General features: G+C 38.5%; 1 long non-coding RNA gene across 2 annotated transcripts; it reads left to right on the top strand.

The window, feature by feature from the left end:
* Positions 1 to 819: 819 nt before the first annotated feature.
* LOC127880024 (uncharacterized) lies at positions 820 to 11,857 on the top strand. 2 transcript variants are annotated; one of them, XR_008049385.1, is made up of 9 exons: positions 820 to 1,689; positions 2,171 to 2,271; positions 2,779 to 2,942; positions 4,582 to 4,666; positions 5,148 to 5,248; positions 5,756 to 5,919; positions 7,557 to 7,641; positions 8,124 to 8,224; positions 11,707 to 11,857. It is a non-coding gene; the product is annotated as an uncharacterized LOC127880024 (long non-coding RNA). The 2 variants fall into 2 exon arrangements; XR_008049386.1 differs by lacking the exon at positions 11,707 to 11,857 and adding an exon at positions 8,730 to 8,843.
* The last annotated feature ends 4,023 nt before the right edge of the window (positions 11,858 to 15,880 follow it).

Below are 15,880 nucleotides of genomic sequence, written 5' to 3'. Positions count from 1 at the left end.
AACTAAATGTTAAACTTGCAATAAAACAACTTACCACAAGTGGGTAAAAGAATTCCATACGTAGACGTTGTGATCATTTAGTAAGACAGTGTAATAATAAACAGTAGCAACTAGCATCATAAATTAATAAATTGGCTGTTTATTGTTGTTGTCCCATGATAAATATTTTATACACTAGTAAAAAAACAGCATTGTTTATTTATAAATTTTATTGTATAACTTATTGTTTTGAATAAACTGCATACTATTCTGTATTATTCTTGTTTTTCATAATGCATTGAATGGATTATGATACATAAGTAATTCATTCAACAGTTTTTCAAAAGATAACATCACTTTGTAACTACATAATACATAACTATTCATGTAAGTTGATGACAGTGTTTAAAGCGGGTATATACGATTTTTATATGTGTTTAATTGTAATATATTAAAATATGTTACAATAACATAAAATGGGAAAGAAAAAATATAAATTAAAGCCGAATTTCATAAAATGCAGCAAAGACAAATTAGCGCCCCGAGCCGATTGTGACGTTCATATTTTCCTACAATAACCGAAGCATTCGTTTTTTATTCTATATCCAATAAATTCATCCAATCGGCATTCTTCATATGTACCACGTGACCGTCCAATATATTCCGGTATTGGATCCAAAAAGTCAGTATTTTTTCCATATTGGACAGTTGAGTACAAGTGCACTAAGCAATTGCTTTATAACGATAAAAGCCGTTACCGAGAAAAATTATCCGAATGTACAATAATCGACTCGGGCGCTTGTCTTGATTAAAGGTTACATTACACTAAATCATTGTGTATCCCTCCGTGGTCCATTCGAAAGTAGTGCCTATTTCTAAAGAGTTCCTTTTCTCTTCTTGAATATAAGCCATTTAACAATGTGAGACATGTCTTTTGTGGTTATTTGTAATATCCTGTATGTGTCTGGAGTACTTTGATGCCTTGGATTGGAAGCTAACTTAAAAGATGAACTTTTGAGGGTGTGTTTTCTATTGTGTGGGGCTTTTGTCAAAATTAGGATTCCGAAACACGTTTTTTTACGGTGGGTTCATTCGACAGCGATTTACTTTCTTAGAAGTTGCGAGACGGTATGTTTTTTGATTGCAATTATTGGAAGATGACAGATCCATCTTTAAAATGATACCAGGTTCGGAAAAATTGATACGTCGGAAAGGCAATAAAAATGCTGTGAAAGTTGTCAGTTTTATAATGGGACCCTATGGGAATCGGAATTAGTGTAATATAACCTTTAAAAAGCACATTTACTGCAATGTCAAGGTCACATGGATTCGTCTGCAAGCGAGACAAGTAGAAAATGAATTTTAATGAATGTTTTGATGATTTGGGTGCTAAAATAGATGAGAGGTGTCAATATTTTGGTCCAAATGGATGTTTTAGGTGGTTTTGGACTGTTCCGGATGGGTGGGGGACCTGGTATGGACAAGTAAGGGTAACATTTCCAACAAATCTTAAATGTAAATATTATTATGTCCATAGATTGAAGTTTCAGGTGGAGAGCAAGATGAAAAATATGCAAAATTACATGCATGCAACCCATTTATGCCATTTTTCTCTTTGTTTGTAGGCCTGACCGTTTGTCCTTGAGCCGTAGATGGTCAACAATCCGCTAGCTGTCTTGCTCTGACTGGTGCACTGGACATGATTTCAATGTGAGTCATCATACTGATTGTTTAATTAACACATGAATTTCAGTTTGTTCGTTAAAGTACTAACTTAGCTGTGTATTTTTACAGTGGACGTAGTGGTGCGGTGCACGTGGTAGACTAGGTATTTCCATATATACACTATGTTTACAGAATTGCGGCCAGTGGAGCAACATAGCTGATGAGTTAATAGCACTAGTTCTTCAGACAAATAACTTTATTTTCAACCTATAAAGCATATTTAGCTGTAGGTCAGGCCAATTAGCTGTAAGATCTGGCTTTTGTTCTGTTAAGCCCTTAGAGTAATGAATTTCAGAGTGAAGACCATAGCGCCTTTTCCTAGTCAAGTATCGGGCAGCTGTATGTCTTTTCAGAAATGCACATGTCTTTTCAAGCATGTCATTGTGTTTGCTTTTAATAAGATAGGCAATAAACTCATAACCTTTAGACAAATGAGCATCTGTAAATTCAGATTTCACTATTTCAGAGTCAGCCAGACCATGATTGAGCTTAAGGGTTGTGCTGCGGATGCAGCCTGTGCAGTTCCGGGAGAAAGTCACTGTCTCGGGCAATGCGGTCTGGTATCAGGTAAGCACTATTGAAAGCCTCACACTTTTGGGGGGTCTGAAGCCTTGTGCTGTCAATGCGATCTGGTTCAAGTACAATAAGAATGCATTCTCAAAGCAGTACTTCATCAGATATGGTTATCTCAAGCTTACAGTTCGCGGGCAGATATGACTTTGATTTGTTCTTGCTAGCAGAACCCCTACAGGCCAAACTATGCGTTAAGCACTATTTTCCACAGCAACCCTTGCAGACAGAAAAACAATACTTAAAATTACTTCTGGCATTTAATTTCTAATTTCCTGCATATCTCTTTTGTATGTTTGTTTGCCCTTTTTAACTCTGACATGCCATCTTGCTCACATTGATGGAGCATACCTGTTTTTGTTTAGAGCCAAGTCCCCGGCTGCTCGTGTTTGCCGTGTCAATAATGAGAAAGCCATGGCATGATGTCTCCTCTATGTGTTTCCTTATCTCAGTGTTGAACATAATTGCCAGTTTCAGGGGCCTAAACATTTTATTTTATTAAAGGTCTTGATGATCCTTGCCTGACTGCGGGTTTGTGTACACCTCAATCCGACTCTGTGTCCTGAACAGAGGCCGCAGTGGTGCAGCGCTTGTGGACGATCCATCAACATCCTGAAAGGTCAACACTACACCAAGCTGGGAAAATTGATCCTGATAGTCATCCCCAGGTAGTGAATGAATGTTCACTGAACTACAGAGGAATCACACCCAAATGACTTTCCTGCCACGACATTAGTGTGGCCACTCGCGTAGGAATTCCTTAGCAAACATGCTCTTTTGCATGGTGACTGTGGACATTTTTGCAAAACTTACGCTTTCGACACTGGATTTTAAAGAGAATACTTAATAAAATGTCGCTAACAGGACTTATTTATATGAGAGAGACTATCTGGATGCGCATTAAGTGTCACTTTGTGTCGTAAGCTGTTGAAGGAGCGATTTGCGCCTTTTTAAGTGTTAATTTTGGGTAGCCGGCTTGTATCGGCTTGAAAGCTGAAAATTATGCCTCTCATCATAATAGCATTAATTTTTGTAATTGCAATGTGTATGTTTAGATTGTAAGTGAAGCTTTTAATAATAATTTTCTTAAAAAACATGATTTTATATGCTGTCAGTGAGTTTTTTATTGAAAAAAAGTGCTTAAAATTAAAAAAAGTCTCCTATTTCATCAAGAAAAGTACACTGATTCACAATCAATACATTTATTTGGGCCTTTTGCTGATATATTGGTGAATTTCGCATGCAATGATACCAGTTTTTGCCATGAAAGTTGCGCGTAACAATAATTGGAGACGCAAAATCAGCTGTCGTCACTTAGACTAAAAATCATGCATTCCGACTTGACTGCGGCCAATTTAGTCACCGCTTTAAATGGCCATTTTAAGGCCTTTACCCCCATCCGAATGCACTGAAATTGCATATTCATTGTGGAAATAGTTGAAATCTCATGTGGAGAAAGTTTGAAAAAGATAGGACAAAGTTGAGTTCCCTTAAAGGTTACATTACACTAAATCATTGTGTATCCCTCCGTGGTCCATTCGAAAGTAGTGCCTATTTCTAAAGAGTTCCTTTTCTCTTCTTGAATATAAGCCATTTAACAATGTGAGACATGTCTTTTGTGGTTATTTGTAATATCCTGTATGTGTCTGGAGTACTTTGATGCCTTGGATTGGGAGCTAACTTAAAAGATGAACTTTTGAGGGTGTGTTTTCTATTGTGTGGGGCTTTTGTCGAAATTAGGATTCCGAAACACGTTTTTTTTACGGTGGGTTCATTCGACAGCGATTTACTTTCTTAGAAGTTGCGAGACGGTATGTTTTTGATTGCAATTATTGGAAGATGACAGATCCATCTTTAAAATGATACAAGGTTCGGAAAAATTGATACGTCGGAAAGGCAAGAAAAATGCTGTGAAAGTTGTCAGTTTTATAATGGGACCCTATGGGAATCGGAATTAGTGTAATATAACCTTTAAAAAGCACATTTACTGCAATGTCAAGGTCACATGGATTCGTCTGCAAGCGAGACAAGTAGAAAATGAATTTTAATGAATGTTTTGATGATTTGGGTGCTAAAATAGATGAGAGGTGTCAATATTTTGGTCCAAATGGATGTTTTAGGTGGTTTTGGACTGTTCCGGATGGGTGGGGGACCTGGTATGGACAAGTAAGGGTAACATTTCCAACAAATCTTAAATGTAAATATTATTATGTCCATAGATTGAAGTTTCAGGTGGAGAGCAAGATGAAAAATATGCAAAATTACATGCATGCAACCCATTTATGCCATTTTTCTCTTTGTTTGTAGGCCTGACCGTTTGTCCTTGAGCCGTAGATGGTCAACAATCCGCTAGCTGTCTTGCTCTGACTGGTGCACTGGACATGATTTCAATGTGAGTCATCATACTGATTGTTTAATTAACACATGAATTTCAGTTTGTTCGTTAAAGTACTAACTTAGCTGTGTATTTTTACAGTGGACGTAGTGGTGCGGTGCACGTGGTAGACTAGGTATTTCCATATATACACTATGTTTACAGAATTGCGGCCAGTGGAGCAACATAGCTGATGAGTTAATAGCACTAGTTCTTCAGACAAATAACTTTATTTTCAACCTATAAAGCATATTTAGCTGTAGGTCAGGCCAATTAGCTGTAAGATCTGGCTTTTGTTCTGTTAAGCCCTTAGAGTAATGAATTTCAGAGTGAAGACCATAGCGCCTTTTCCTAGTCAAGTATCGGGCAGCTGTATGTCTTTTCAGAAATGCACATGTCTTTTCAAGCATGTCATTGTGTTTGCTTTTAATAAGATAGGCAATAAACTCATAACCTTTAGACAAATGAGCATCTGTAAATTCAGATTTCACTATTTCAGAGTCAGCCAGACCATGATTGAGCTTAAGGGTTGTGCTGCGGATGCAGCCTGTGCAGTTCCGGGAGAAAGTCACTGTCTCGGGCAATGCGGTCTGGTATCAGGTAAGCACTATTGAAAGCCTCACACTTTTGGGGGGTCTGAAGCCTTGTGCTGTCAATGCGATCTGGTTCAAGTACAATAAGAATGCATTCTCAAAGCAGTACTTCATCAGATATGGTTATCTCAAGCTTACAGTTCGCGGGCAGATATGACTTTGATTTGTTCTTGCTAGCAGAACCCCTACAGGCCAAACTATGCGTTAAGCACTATTTTCCACAGCAACCCTTGCAGACAGAAAAACAATACTTAAAATTACTTCTGGCATTTAATTTCTAATTTCCTGCATATCTCTTTTGTATGTTTGTTTGCCCTTTTTAACTCTGACATGCCATCTTGCTCACATTGATGGAGCATACCTGTTTTTGTTTAGAGCCAAGTCCCCGGCTGCTCGTGTTTGCCGTGTCAATAATGAGAAAGCCATGGCATGATGTCTCCTCTATGTGTTTCCTTATCTCAGTGTTGAACATAATTGCCAGTTTCAGGGGCCTAAACATTTTATTTTATTAAAGGTCTTGATGATCCTTGCCTGACTGCGGGTTTGTGTACACCTCAATTCGACTCTGTGTCCTGAACAGAGGCCGCAGTGGTGCAGCGCTTGTGGACGATCCATCAACATCCTGAAAGGTCAACACTACACCAAGCTGGGAAAATTGATCCTGATAGTCATCCCCAGGTAGTGAATGAATGTTCACTGAACTACAGAGGAATCACACCCAAATGACTTTCCTGCCACGACATTAGTGTGGCCACTCGCGTAGGAATTCCTTAGCAAACATGCTCTTTTGCATGGTGACTGTGGACATTTTTGCAAAACTTACGCTTTCGACACTGGATTTTAAAGAGAATACTTAATAAAATGTCGCTAACAGGACTTATTTATATGAGAGAGACTATCTGGATGCGCATTAAGTGTCACTTTGTGTCGTAAGCTGTTGAAGGAGCGATTTGCGCCTTTTTAAGTGTTAATTTTGGGTAGCCGGCTTGTATCGGCTTGAAAGCTGAAAATTATGCCTCTCATCATAATAGCATTAATTTTTGTAATTGCAATGTGTATGTTTAGATTGTAAGTGAAGCTTTTAATAATAATTTTCTTAAAAAAACATGATTTTATATGCTGTCAGTGAGTTTTTTATTGAAAAAAGTGCTTAAAATTAAAAAAAGTCTCCTATTTCATCAAGAAAAGTACACTGATTCACAATCAATACATTTATTTGGGCCTTTTGCTGATATATTGGTGAATTTCGCATGCAATGATACCAGTTTTTGCCATGAAAGTTGCGCGTAACAATAATTGGAGACGCAAAATCAGCTGTCGTCACTTAGACTAAAAATCATGCATTCCGACTTGACTGCGGCCAATTTAGTCACCGCTTTAAATGGCCATTTTAAGGCCTTTACCCCCATCCGAATGCACTGAAATTGCATATTCATTGTGGAAATAGTTGAAATCTCATGTGGAGAAAGTTTGAAAAAGATAGGACAAAGTTGAGTTCCCTTAAAGGTTACATTACACTAAATCATTGTGTATCCCTCCGTGGTCCATTCGAAAGTAGTGCCTATTTCTAAAGAGTTCCTTTTCTCTTCTTGAATATAAGCCATTTAACAATGTGAGACATGTCTTTTGTGGTTATTTGTAATATCCTGTATGTGTCTGGAGTACTTTGATGCCTTGGATTGGAAGCTAACTTAAAAGATGAACTTTTGAGGGTGTGTTTTCTATTGTGTGGGGCTTTTGTCGAAATTAGGATTCCGAAACACGTTTTTTTACGGTGGGCTCATTCGACAGCGATTTACTTTCTTAGAAGTTGCGAGACGGTATGTTTTTGATTGCAATTATTGGAAGATGACAGATCCATCTTTAAAATGATACAAGGTTCGGAAAATTGATACGTCGGAAAGGCAAGAAAAATGCTGTGAAAGTTGTCAGTTTTATAATGGGACCCTATGGGAATCGGAATTATTGTAATATAACCTTAAAAAGCACATTTACTGCAATGTCAAGGTCACATGGATTCGTCTGCAAGCGAGACAAGTAGAAAATGAATTTTAATGAATGTTTTGATGATTTGGGTGCTAAAATAGATGAGAGGTGTCAATATTTTGGTCCAAATGGATGTTTTAGGTGGTTTTGGACTGTTCCGGATGGGTGGGGGGACCTGGTATGGACAAGTAAGGGTAACATTTCCAACAAATCTTAAATGTAAATATTATTATGTCCATAGATTGAAGTTTCAGGTGGAGAGCAAGATGAAAAATATGCAAAATTACATGCATGCAACCCATTTATGCCATTTTTCTCTTTGTTTGTAGGCCTGACCGTTTGTCCTTGAGCCGTAGATGGTCAACAATCCGCTAGCTGTCTTGCTCTGACTGGTGCACTGGACATGATTTCAATGTGAGTCATCATACTGATTGTTTAATTAACACATGAATTTCAGTTTGTTCGTTAAAGTACTAACTTAGCTGTGTATTTTTACAGTGGACGTAGTGGTGCGGTGCACGTGGTAGACTAGGTATTTCCATATATACACTATGTTTACAGAATTGCGGCCAGTGGAGCAACATAGCTGATGAGTTAATAGCACTAGTTCTTCAGACAAATAACTTTATTTTCAACCTATAAAGCATATTTAGCTGTAGGTCAGGCCAATTAGCTGTAAGATCTGGCTTTTGTTCTGTTAAGCCCTTAGAGTAATGAATTTCAGAGTGAAGACCATAGCGCCTTTTTCCTAGTCAAGTATCGGGCAGCTGTATGTCTTTTCAGAAATGCACATGTCTTTTCAAGCATGTCATTGTGTTTGCTTTTAATAAGATAGGCAATAAACTCATAACCTTTAGACAAATGAGCATCTGTAAATTCAGATTTCACTATTTCAGAGTCAGCCAGACCATGATTGAGCTTAAGGGTTGTGCTGCGGATGCAGCCTGTGCAGTTCCGGGAGAAAGTCACTGTCTCGGGCAATGCGGTCTGGTATCAGGTAAGCACTATTGAAAGCCTCACACTTTTGGGGGGTCTGAAGCCTTGTGCTGTCAATGCGATCTGGTTCAAGTACAATAAGAATGCATTCTCAAAGCAGTACTTCATCAGATATGGTTATCTCAAGCTTACAGTTCGCGGGCAGATATGACTTTGATTTGTTCTTGCTAGCAGAACCCCTACAGGCCAAACTATGCGTTAAGCACTATTTTCCACAGCAACCCTTGCAGACAGAAAAACAATACTTAAAATTACTTCTGGCATTTAATTTCTAATTTCCTGCATATCTCTTTGTATGTTTGATTGCCCTTTTAACTCTGACATGCCATCTTGCTCACATTGATGGAGCATACCTGTTTTTGTTTAGAGCCAAGTCCCCGGCTGCTCGTGTTTGCCGTGTCAATAATGAGAAAGCCATGGCATGATGTCTCCTCTATGTGTTTCCTTATCTCAGTGTTGAACATAATTGCCAGTTTCAGGGGCCTAAACATTTTATTTTATTAAAGGTCTTGATGATCCTTGCCTGACTGCGGGTTTGTGTACACCTCAATCCGACTCTGTGTCCTGAACAGAGGCCGCAGTGGTGCAGCGCTTGTGGACGATCCATCAACATCCTGAAGGTCAACACTACACCAGCTGGGAAAATTGATCCTGATAGTCATCCCCAGGTAGTGAATGAATGTTCACTGAACTACAGAGGAATCACACCCAAATGACTTTCCTGCCACGACATTAGTGTGGCCACTCGCGTAGGAATTCCTTAGCAAACATGCTCTTTTGCATGGTGACTGTGGACATTTTTGCAAAACTTACGCTTTCGACACTGGATTTTAAAGAGAATACTTAATAAAATGTCGCTAACAGGACTTATTATATGAGAGAGACTATCTGGATGCGCATTAAGTGTCACTTTGTGTCGTAAGCTGTTGAAGGAGCGATTTGCGCCTTTTTAAGTGTTAATTTTGGGTAGCCGGCTTGTATCGGCTTGAAAGCTGAAAATTATGCCTCTCATCATAATAGCATTAATTTTTGTAATTGCAATGTGTATGTTTTAGATTGTAAGTGAAGCTTTTAATAATAATTTTCTTAAAAAAACATGATTTTATATGCTGTCAGTGAGTTTTTTTATTGAAAAAAGTGCTTAAAATTAAAAAAAGTCTCCTATTTCATCAAGAAAAGTACACTGATTCACAATCAATACATTTATTTGGGCCTTTTGCTGATATATTGGTGAATTTCGCATGCAATGATACCAGTTTTTTGCCATGAAAGTTGCGCGTAACAATAATTGGAGACGCAAAATCAGCTGTCGTCACTTAGACTAAAAATCATGCATTCCGACTTGACTGCGGCCAATTTAGTCACCGCTTTAAATGGCCATTTTAAGGCCTTTACCCCCATCCGAATGCACTGAAATTGCATATTCATTGTGGAAATAGTTGAAATCTCATGTGGAGAAAGTTTGAAAAAGATAGGACAAAGTTGAGTTCCCTTAAAGGTTACATTACACTAAATCATTGTGTATCCCTCCGTGGTCCATTCGAAAGTAGTGCCTATTTCTAAAGAGTTCCTTTTCTCTTCTTGAATATAAGCCATTTAACAATGTGAGACATGTCTTTTGTGGTTATTTGTAATATCCTGTATGTGTCTGGAGTACTTTGATGCCTTGGATTGGAAGCTAACTTAAAAGATGAACTTTTGAGGGTGTGTTTTTCTATTGTGTGGGGCTTTTGTCGAAATTAGGATTCCGAAACACGTTTTTTTACGGTGGGTTCATTCGACAGCGATTTACTTTCTTAGAAGTTGCGAGACGGTATGTTTTTGATTGCAATTATTGGAAGATGACAGATCCATCTTTAAAATGATACAAGGTTCGGAAAAATTGATACGTCGGAAAGGCAAGAAAAATGCTGTGAAAGTTGTCAGTTTTATAATGGGACCCTATGGGAATCGGAATTAGTGTAATATAACCTTTAAAAAGCTGATTTACTGCAATGTCAAGGTCACATGGATTCGTCTGCAAGCGAGACAAGTAGAAAATGAATTTTAATGAATGTTTTGATGATTTGGGTGCTAAAATAGATGAGAGGTGTCAATATTTTGGTCCAAATGGATGTTTTAGGTGGTTTTGGACTGTTCCGGATGGGTGGGGGACCTGGTATGGACAAGTAAGGGTAACATTTCCAACAAATCTTAAATGTAAATATTATTATGTCCATAGATTGAAGTTTCAGGTGGAGAGCAAGATGAAAAATATGCAAAATTACATGCATGCAACCCATTTATGCCATTTTTCTCTCTTTGTTTGTAGGCTGACCGTTTGTCCTTGAGCCGTAGATGGTCAACAATCCGCTAGCTGTCTTGCTCTGACTGGTGCAACTGGACATGATTTCAATGTGAGTCATCATACTGATTGTTTAATTAACACATGAATTTCAGTTTGTTCGTTAAAGTACTAACTTAGCTGTGTATTTTTACAGTGGACGTAGTGGTGCGGTTGGCACGTGGTAGACTAGGTATTCCATATATACACTATGTTTACAGAATTGCGGCCAGTGGAGCAACATAGCTGATGAGTTAATAGCACTAGTTCTTCAGACAAATAACTTTATTTTCAACCTATAAAGCATATTAGCTGTAGGTCAGGCCAATTAGCTGTACGATCTGGCTTTTGTTCTGTTAAGCCCTTAGAGTAATGAATTTCAGAGTGAAGACCATAGCGCCTTTTCCTAGTCAAGTATCGGGCAGCTGTATGTCTTTCAGAAATGCACATGTCTTTTCAAGCATGTCATTGTGTTTGCTTTTAATAAGATAGGCAATAAACTCATAACCTTTAGACAAATGAGCATCTGTAAATTCAGATTTCACTATTTCAGAGTCAGCCAGACCATGATTGAGCTTAAGGGTTGCGCTGCGGATGCAGCCTGTGCAGTTCCGGGAGAAAGTCACTGTCTCGGGCAATGCGGTCTGGTATCAGGTAAGCACTATTGAAAGCCTCACACTTTTGGGGGGTCTGAAGCCTTGTGCTGTCAATGCGATCTGGTTCAAGTACAATAAGAATGCATTCTCAAAGCAAGTACTTCATCAGATATGGTTATCTCAAGCTTACAGTTCGCGGGCAGATATGACTTTGATTTGTTCTTGCTAGCAGAACCCCTACAGGCCAAACTATGCGTTAAGCACTATTTTCCACAGCAACCCTTGCAGACAGAAAAACAATACTTAAAATTACTTCTGGCATTTAATTTCTAATTCCTGCATATCTCTTTGTATGTTTGTTTGCCCTTTTTAACTCTGACATGCCATCTTGCTCACATTGATGGAGCATACCTGTTTTTGTTTAGAGCCAAGTCCCCGGCTGCTCGTGTTTGCCGTGTCAATAATGAGAAAGCCATGGCATGATGTCTCCTCTATGTGTTTCCTTATCTCAGTGTTGAACATAATTGCCAGTTTCAGGGGCCTAAACATTTTATTTTATTAAAGGTCTTGATGATCCTTGCCTGACTGCGGGTTTGTGTACACCTCAATCCGACTCTGTGTCCTGAACAGAGGCCGCAGTGGTGCAGCGCTTGTGGACGATCCATCAACATCCTGAAGGTCAACACTACACCAAGCTGGGAAAATTGATCCTGATAGTCATCCCCAGGTAGTGAATGAATGTTTCACTGAACTACAGAGGAATCACACCCAAATGACTTTCCTGCCACGACATTAGTGTGGCCACTCGCGTAGGAATTCCTTAGCAAACATGCTCTTTTGCATGGTGACTGTGGACATTTTTGCAAAACTTACGCTTTCGACACTGGATTTTAAAGAGAATACTTAATAAAATGTCGCTAACAGGACTTATTTATATGAGAGAGACTATCTGGATGCGCATTAAGTGTCACTTTGTGTCGTAAGCTGTTGAAGGAGCGATTTGCGCCTTTTTTAAGTGTTAATTTTGGGTAGCCGGCTTGTATCGGCTTGAAAGCTGAAAATTATGCCTCTCATCATAATAGCATTAATTTTTGTAATGCAATGTGTATGTTTAGATTGTAAGTGAAGCTTTTAATAATAATTTTCTTAAAAAACATGATTTTATATGCTGTCCAGTGAGTTTTTTATTGAAAAAAGTGCTTAAAATTAAAAAAAGTCTCCTATTTCATCAAGAAAGTACACTGATTCACAATCAATACATTTATTTGGGCCTTTTGCTGATATATTGGTGAATTTCGCATGCAATGATACCAGTTTTTGCCATGAAAGTTGCGCGTAAAAATAATTGGAGACGCAAAATCAGCTGTCGTCACTTAGACTAAAAATCATGCATTCCGACTTGACTGCGGCCAATTTAGTCACCGCTTTAAATGGCCATGTTAAGGCCTTTACCCCCATCCGAATGCACTGAAATTGCATATTCATTGTGGAAATAGTTGAAATCTCATGTGGAGAAAGTTTTGAAAAAGATAGGACAAAGTTGAGTTTCCCTTAAAGGTTACATTACACTAAATCATTGTGTATCCCTCCGTGGTCCATTCGAAAGTAGTACCTATTTCTAAGAGTTCCTTTTCTCTTCTTGAATATCAGCCATTTAACAATGTGAGACAGTCTTTTGTGGTTATTTGTAATATCCTGTATGTGTCTGGAGTACTTTGATGCCTTGGATTGGAAGCTAAACTTAAAGATGAACTTTTGAGGGTGGTTTCTATTGTGTGGGGCTTTTGTCGAAATTAGGATTCCGAAACACGTTTTTTTACGGTGGGTTCATTCGACAAGACGATTTACTTTCTTAGAAGTTGCGAGACGGTATGTTTTTTGATTGCAATTATTGGAAGATGACAGATCCATCTTTAAAATGATACAGGTTCGGAAAAATTGATACCGTCGGAAAGCAAGAAAAATGCTGTTGAAAGTTGTCAGTTTATATGGGACCCATGGGAATCGGAATTAGTGTAATATAACCTTTAAAACGCTTGATTTACCTGCAATGTCAAGGTCACATGGATTCGTCTGCAAGCGAGACAAGTAGAAAATGAATTTTAATGAATGTTTTGATGATTTGGGTGCTAAAATAGATGAGAGGTGTCAATATTTTGGTCGCAATGGATGTTTTAGGTGGTTTTGGACTGTTCCGGATGGGTGGGGGACCTGGTATGGACAAGTAAGGGTAACATTTCCAACAAATCTTAAATGTAAATATTATTATGTCCATAGATTGAAGTTTCAGGTGGAGAGCAAGATGAAAAATATGCAAAATTACATGCATGCAACCCATTTATATGCCATTTTTCTCTTTGTTTTGTAGGCCGACCGTTTGTCCTTGAGCCGTAGATGGTCAACAATCCGCTAGCTGTCTTGCTCTGACTGGTGCACTGGACATGATTTCAATGTGAGTCATCATACTGATTGTTTAATTAACCACATGAATTTCAGTTTGTCGTTAAAGTACTAACTTAGCTGTGTATTTTTACAGTGGACGTAGTGGTGCGGTGCACGTGGTAGACTAGGTATTTCCATATATACACTATGTTTACAGAATTGCGGCCAGTGGAGCAACATAGCTGATGAGTTAATAGCACTAGTTCTTCAGACAAATAACTTTATTTTCAACCTATAAGCAATTTAGCTGTAGGTCAGGCCAATTAGCTGTAAGATCTGGCTTTTGTTCTGGTTAAGCCCGTTAGAGTTAATGAATTTCAGAGTGAAGACCATAGGCGCCTTTTCCTAGTCAAGTATCGGGCAGCTGTATGTCTTTTCAGAAATGCACATGTCTTTCAAGGCATGTCATTGTGTTTGCTTTAATAAGATAGGCAATAAACTCATATACCTTTAGACAAATGAGCATCTGTAAATTCAGATTTCACTATTTCAGAGTCAGCCGACCATGATTGAGCTTAAGGATTGTGCTGCGGATGCAGCCTGTGCAGTTCCGGGGAGAAAGTCACTGTCTTGGGCAATGCGGTCTGGTATCAGGTAAGCACTATTGAAAGCCTCACACTTTTGGGGGGTCTGAAGCCTTGTGCTGTCAATGCGATCTGGTTCAAGTACAATAAGAATGCATTCTCAAAGCAGTACTTCATCATATATGGTTATCTCAAGCTTACAGTTCGCGGCAGATATGACTTCCTTTTGTTCTTGCTAGCAGAACCCCTACAGGCCAAACTATGCGTTAAGCACTATTTTCCACAGCAACCCTTGCAGACAGAAAACAAATACTAAATTACTTCTGGCATTTAATTTCTAATTTTCCTTTATATCTCTTTTGTATGTTTGTTTGCCCTTTTTAACTCTGACATGCCATCTTGCTCACATTGATGGAGCATACCTGTTTTTGTTTAGAGCCAAGTCCCCGGCGCTCGTGTTGGCCGTGTCAATAATGAGAAAGCCATGGCATGATGTCTCCTCTATGTGTTTCCTTATCTCAGTTTGAACATAATTGCCAGTTTCAGGGCAGGCCTAAACATTTTATTTTATTAAGGTCTTGATGATCCTTGCCTGACTGCGGTTTGGTACACCTCAATCCGACTCTGTGTCCTGAACAGAGGCCGCAGTGTGCAGCGCTTGTGGACGATCCATCAACATCCTGAAAGGTCAACACTACACACAAGCTGGGAAAATTGATCCTGATAGTCATCCCCAGGTAGTGAATGAATGTTCACTGAACTACAGAGGAATCACACCCAAATGACTTTCCTGCCACGACATTAGTGTGGCCACTCGCGTAGGAATTCCTTAGCAAACATGCTCTTTTTTGCATGGTGACTGTGGACATTTTGCAAAACTTACGCTTTCAACACTGGATTTTAAAGAGAATACTTAATAAAATGTCGCTAACAGGACTTATTTATATGAGAGAGACTATCTGGATGCGCATTAAGTGTCACTTTGTTCGTAAGCTGTTGAAGGAGCGATTTGCGCCTTTTTAAGTGTTATTTTGGGTAGCCGGCTTGTTTTCGGCTTGAAAGCTGAAATTATGGCCTCTCATCATAAAGCATTATTTTGTAATTGCAATGTGTATGTTTAGATTGTAGTGAAGCTTTTAATAATAATTTTCTTAAAAAACATGATTTTATATGCTGTCAGTGAGTTTTTTATTGAAAAAAGTGCTTAAAATTAAAAAAAGTCTCCTATTTCATCAAGAAAGTACACTGATTCCAATCAATACATTTATTTGGCCTTTTGCTGATATATTGGTGAATTTCGCATGCAATGATACCAGTTTTTTTGCCATAAAAGTTACGCGTTAACAATTTGGAGACACAAAATAGCTGTCGTCACTTAGACTAAAATCATGCATTCCGACTTGACTGCGGCCAATTAAGTCACCGCTTAAATGGCCATTTTAAGGCCTTTACCCCCATCCGAATGCACTGAAATTGCATATTCATTGTGGAAATAGTTGAAATCTCATTTGGAAAGTTTGAAAAAGATAGGACAAAGTTGAAGTTTCCCTTAAAGTTAACATACACTAAATCATTGTGTATCCCTCCGTGGTCCATTCGAAAGTAGTGCCTATTTCTAAGAGTTCCTTTTCTCTTCTTGAATATAAGCCATTTAACAATGTGAGACATGTCTTTGTGGTTATTTGTAATATCCTGTATGTGTCCTGGAGTACTTTTGATGCCTTGGATTGGAAGCTAACTTAAATGAACTTTTGAGGGTGTGTTTTCTATTG

This window comes from Dreissena polymorpha, chromosome 4 (assembly GCF_020536995.1).
Source record: "Dreissena polymorpha isolate Duluth1 chromosome 4, UMN_Dpol_1.0, whole genome shotgun sequence".
Classification (NCBI taxonomy): Eukaryota; Metazoa; Mollusca; class Bivalvia; order Myida; family Dreissenidae; genus Dreissena; species Dreissena polymorpha.
The sequence above is the reverse complement of the archived record's forward strand: the minus strand, read 5'-3'. Positions and strand labels throughout refer to the sequence as shown.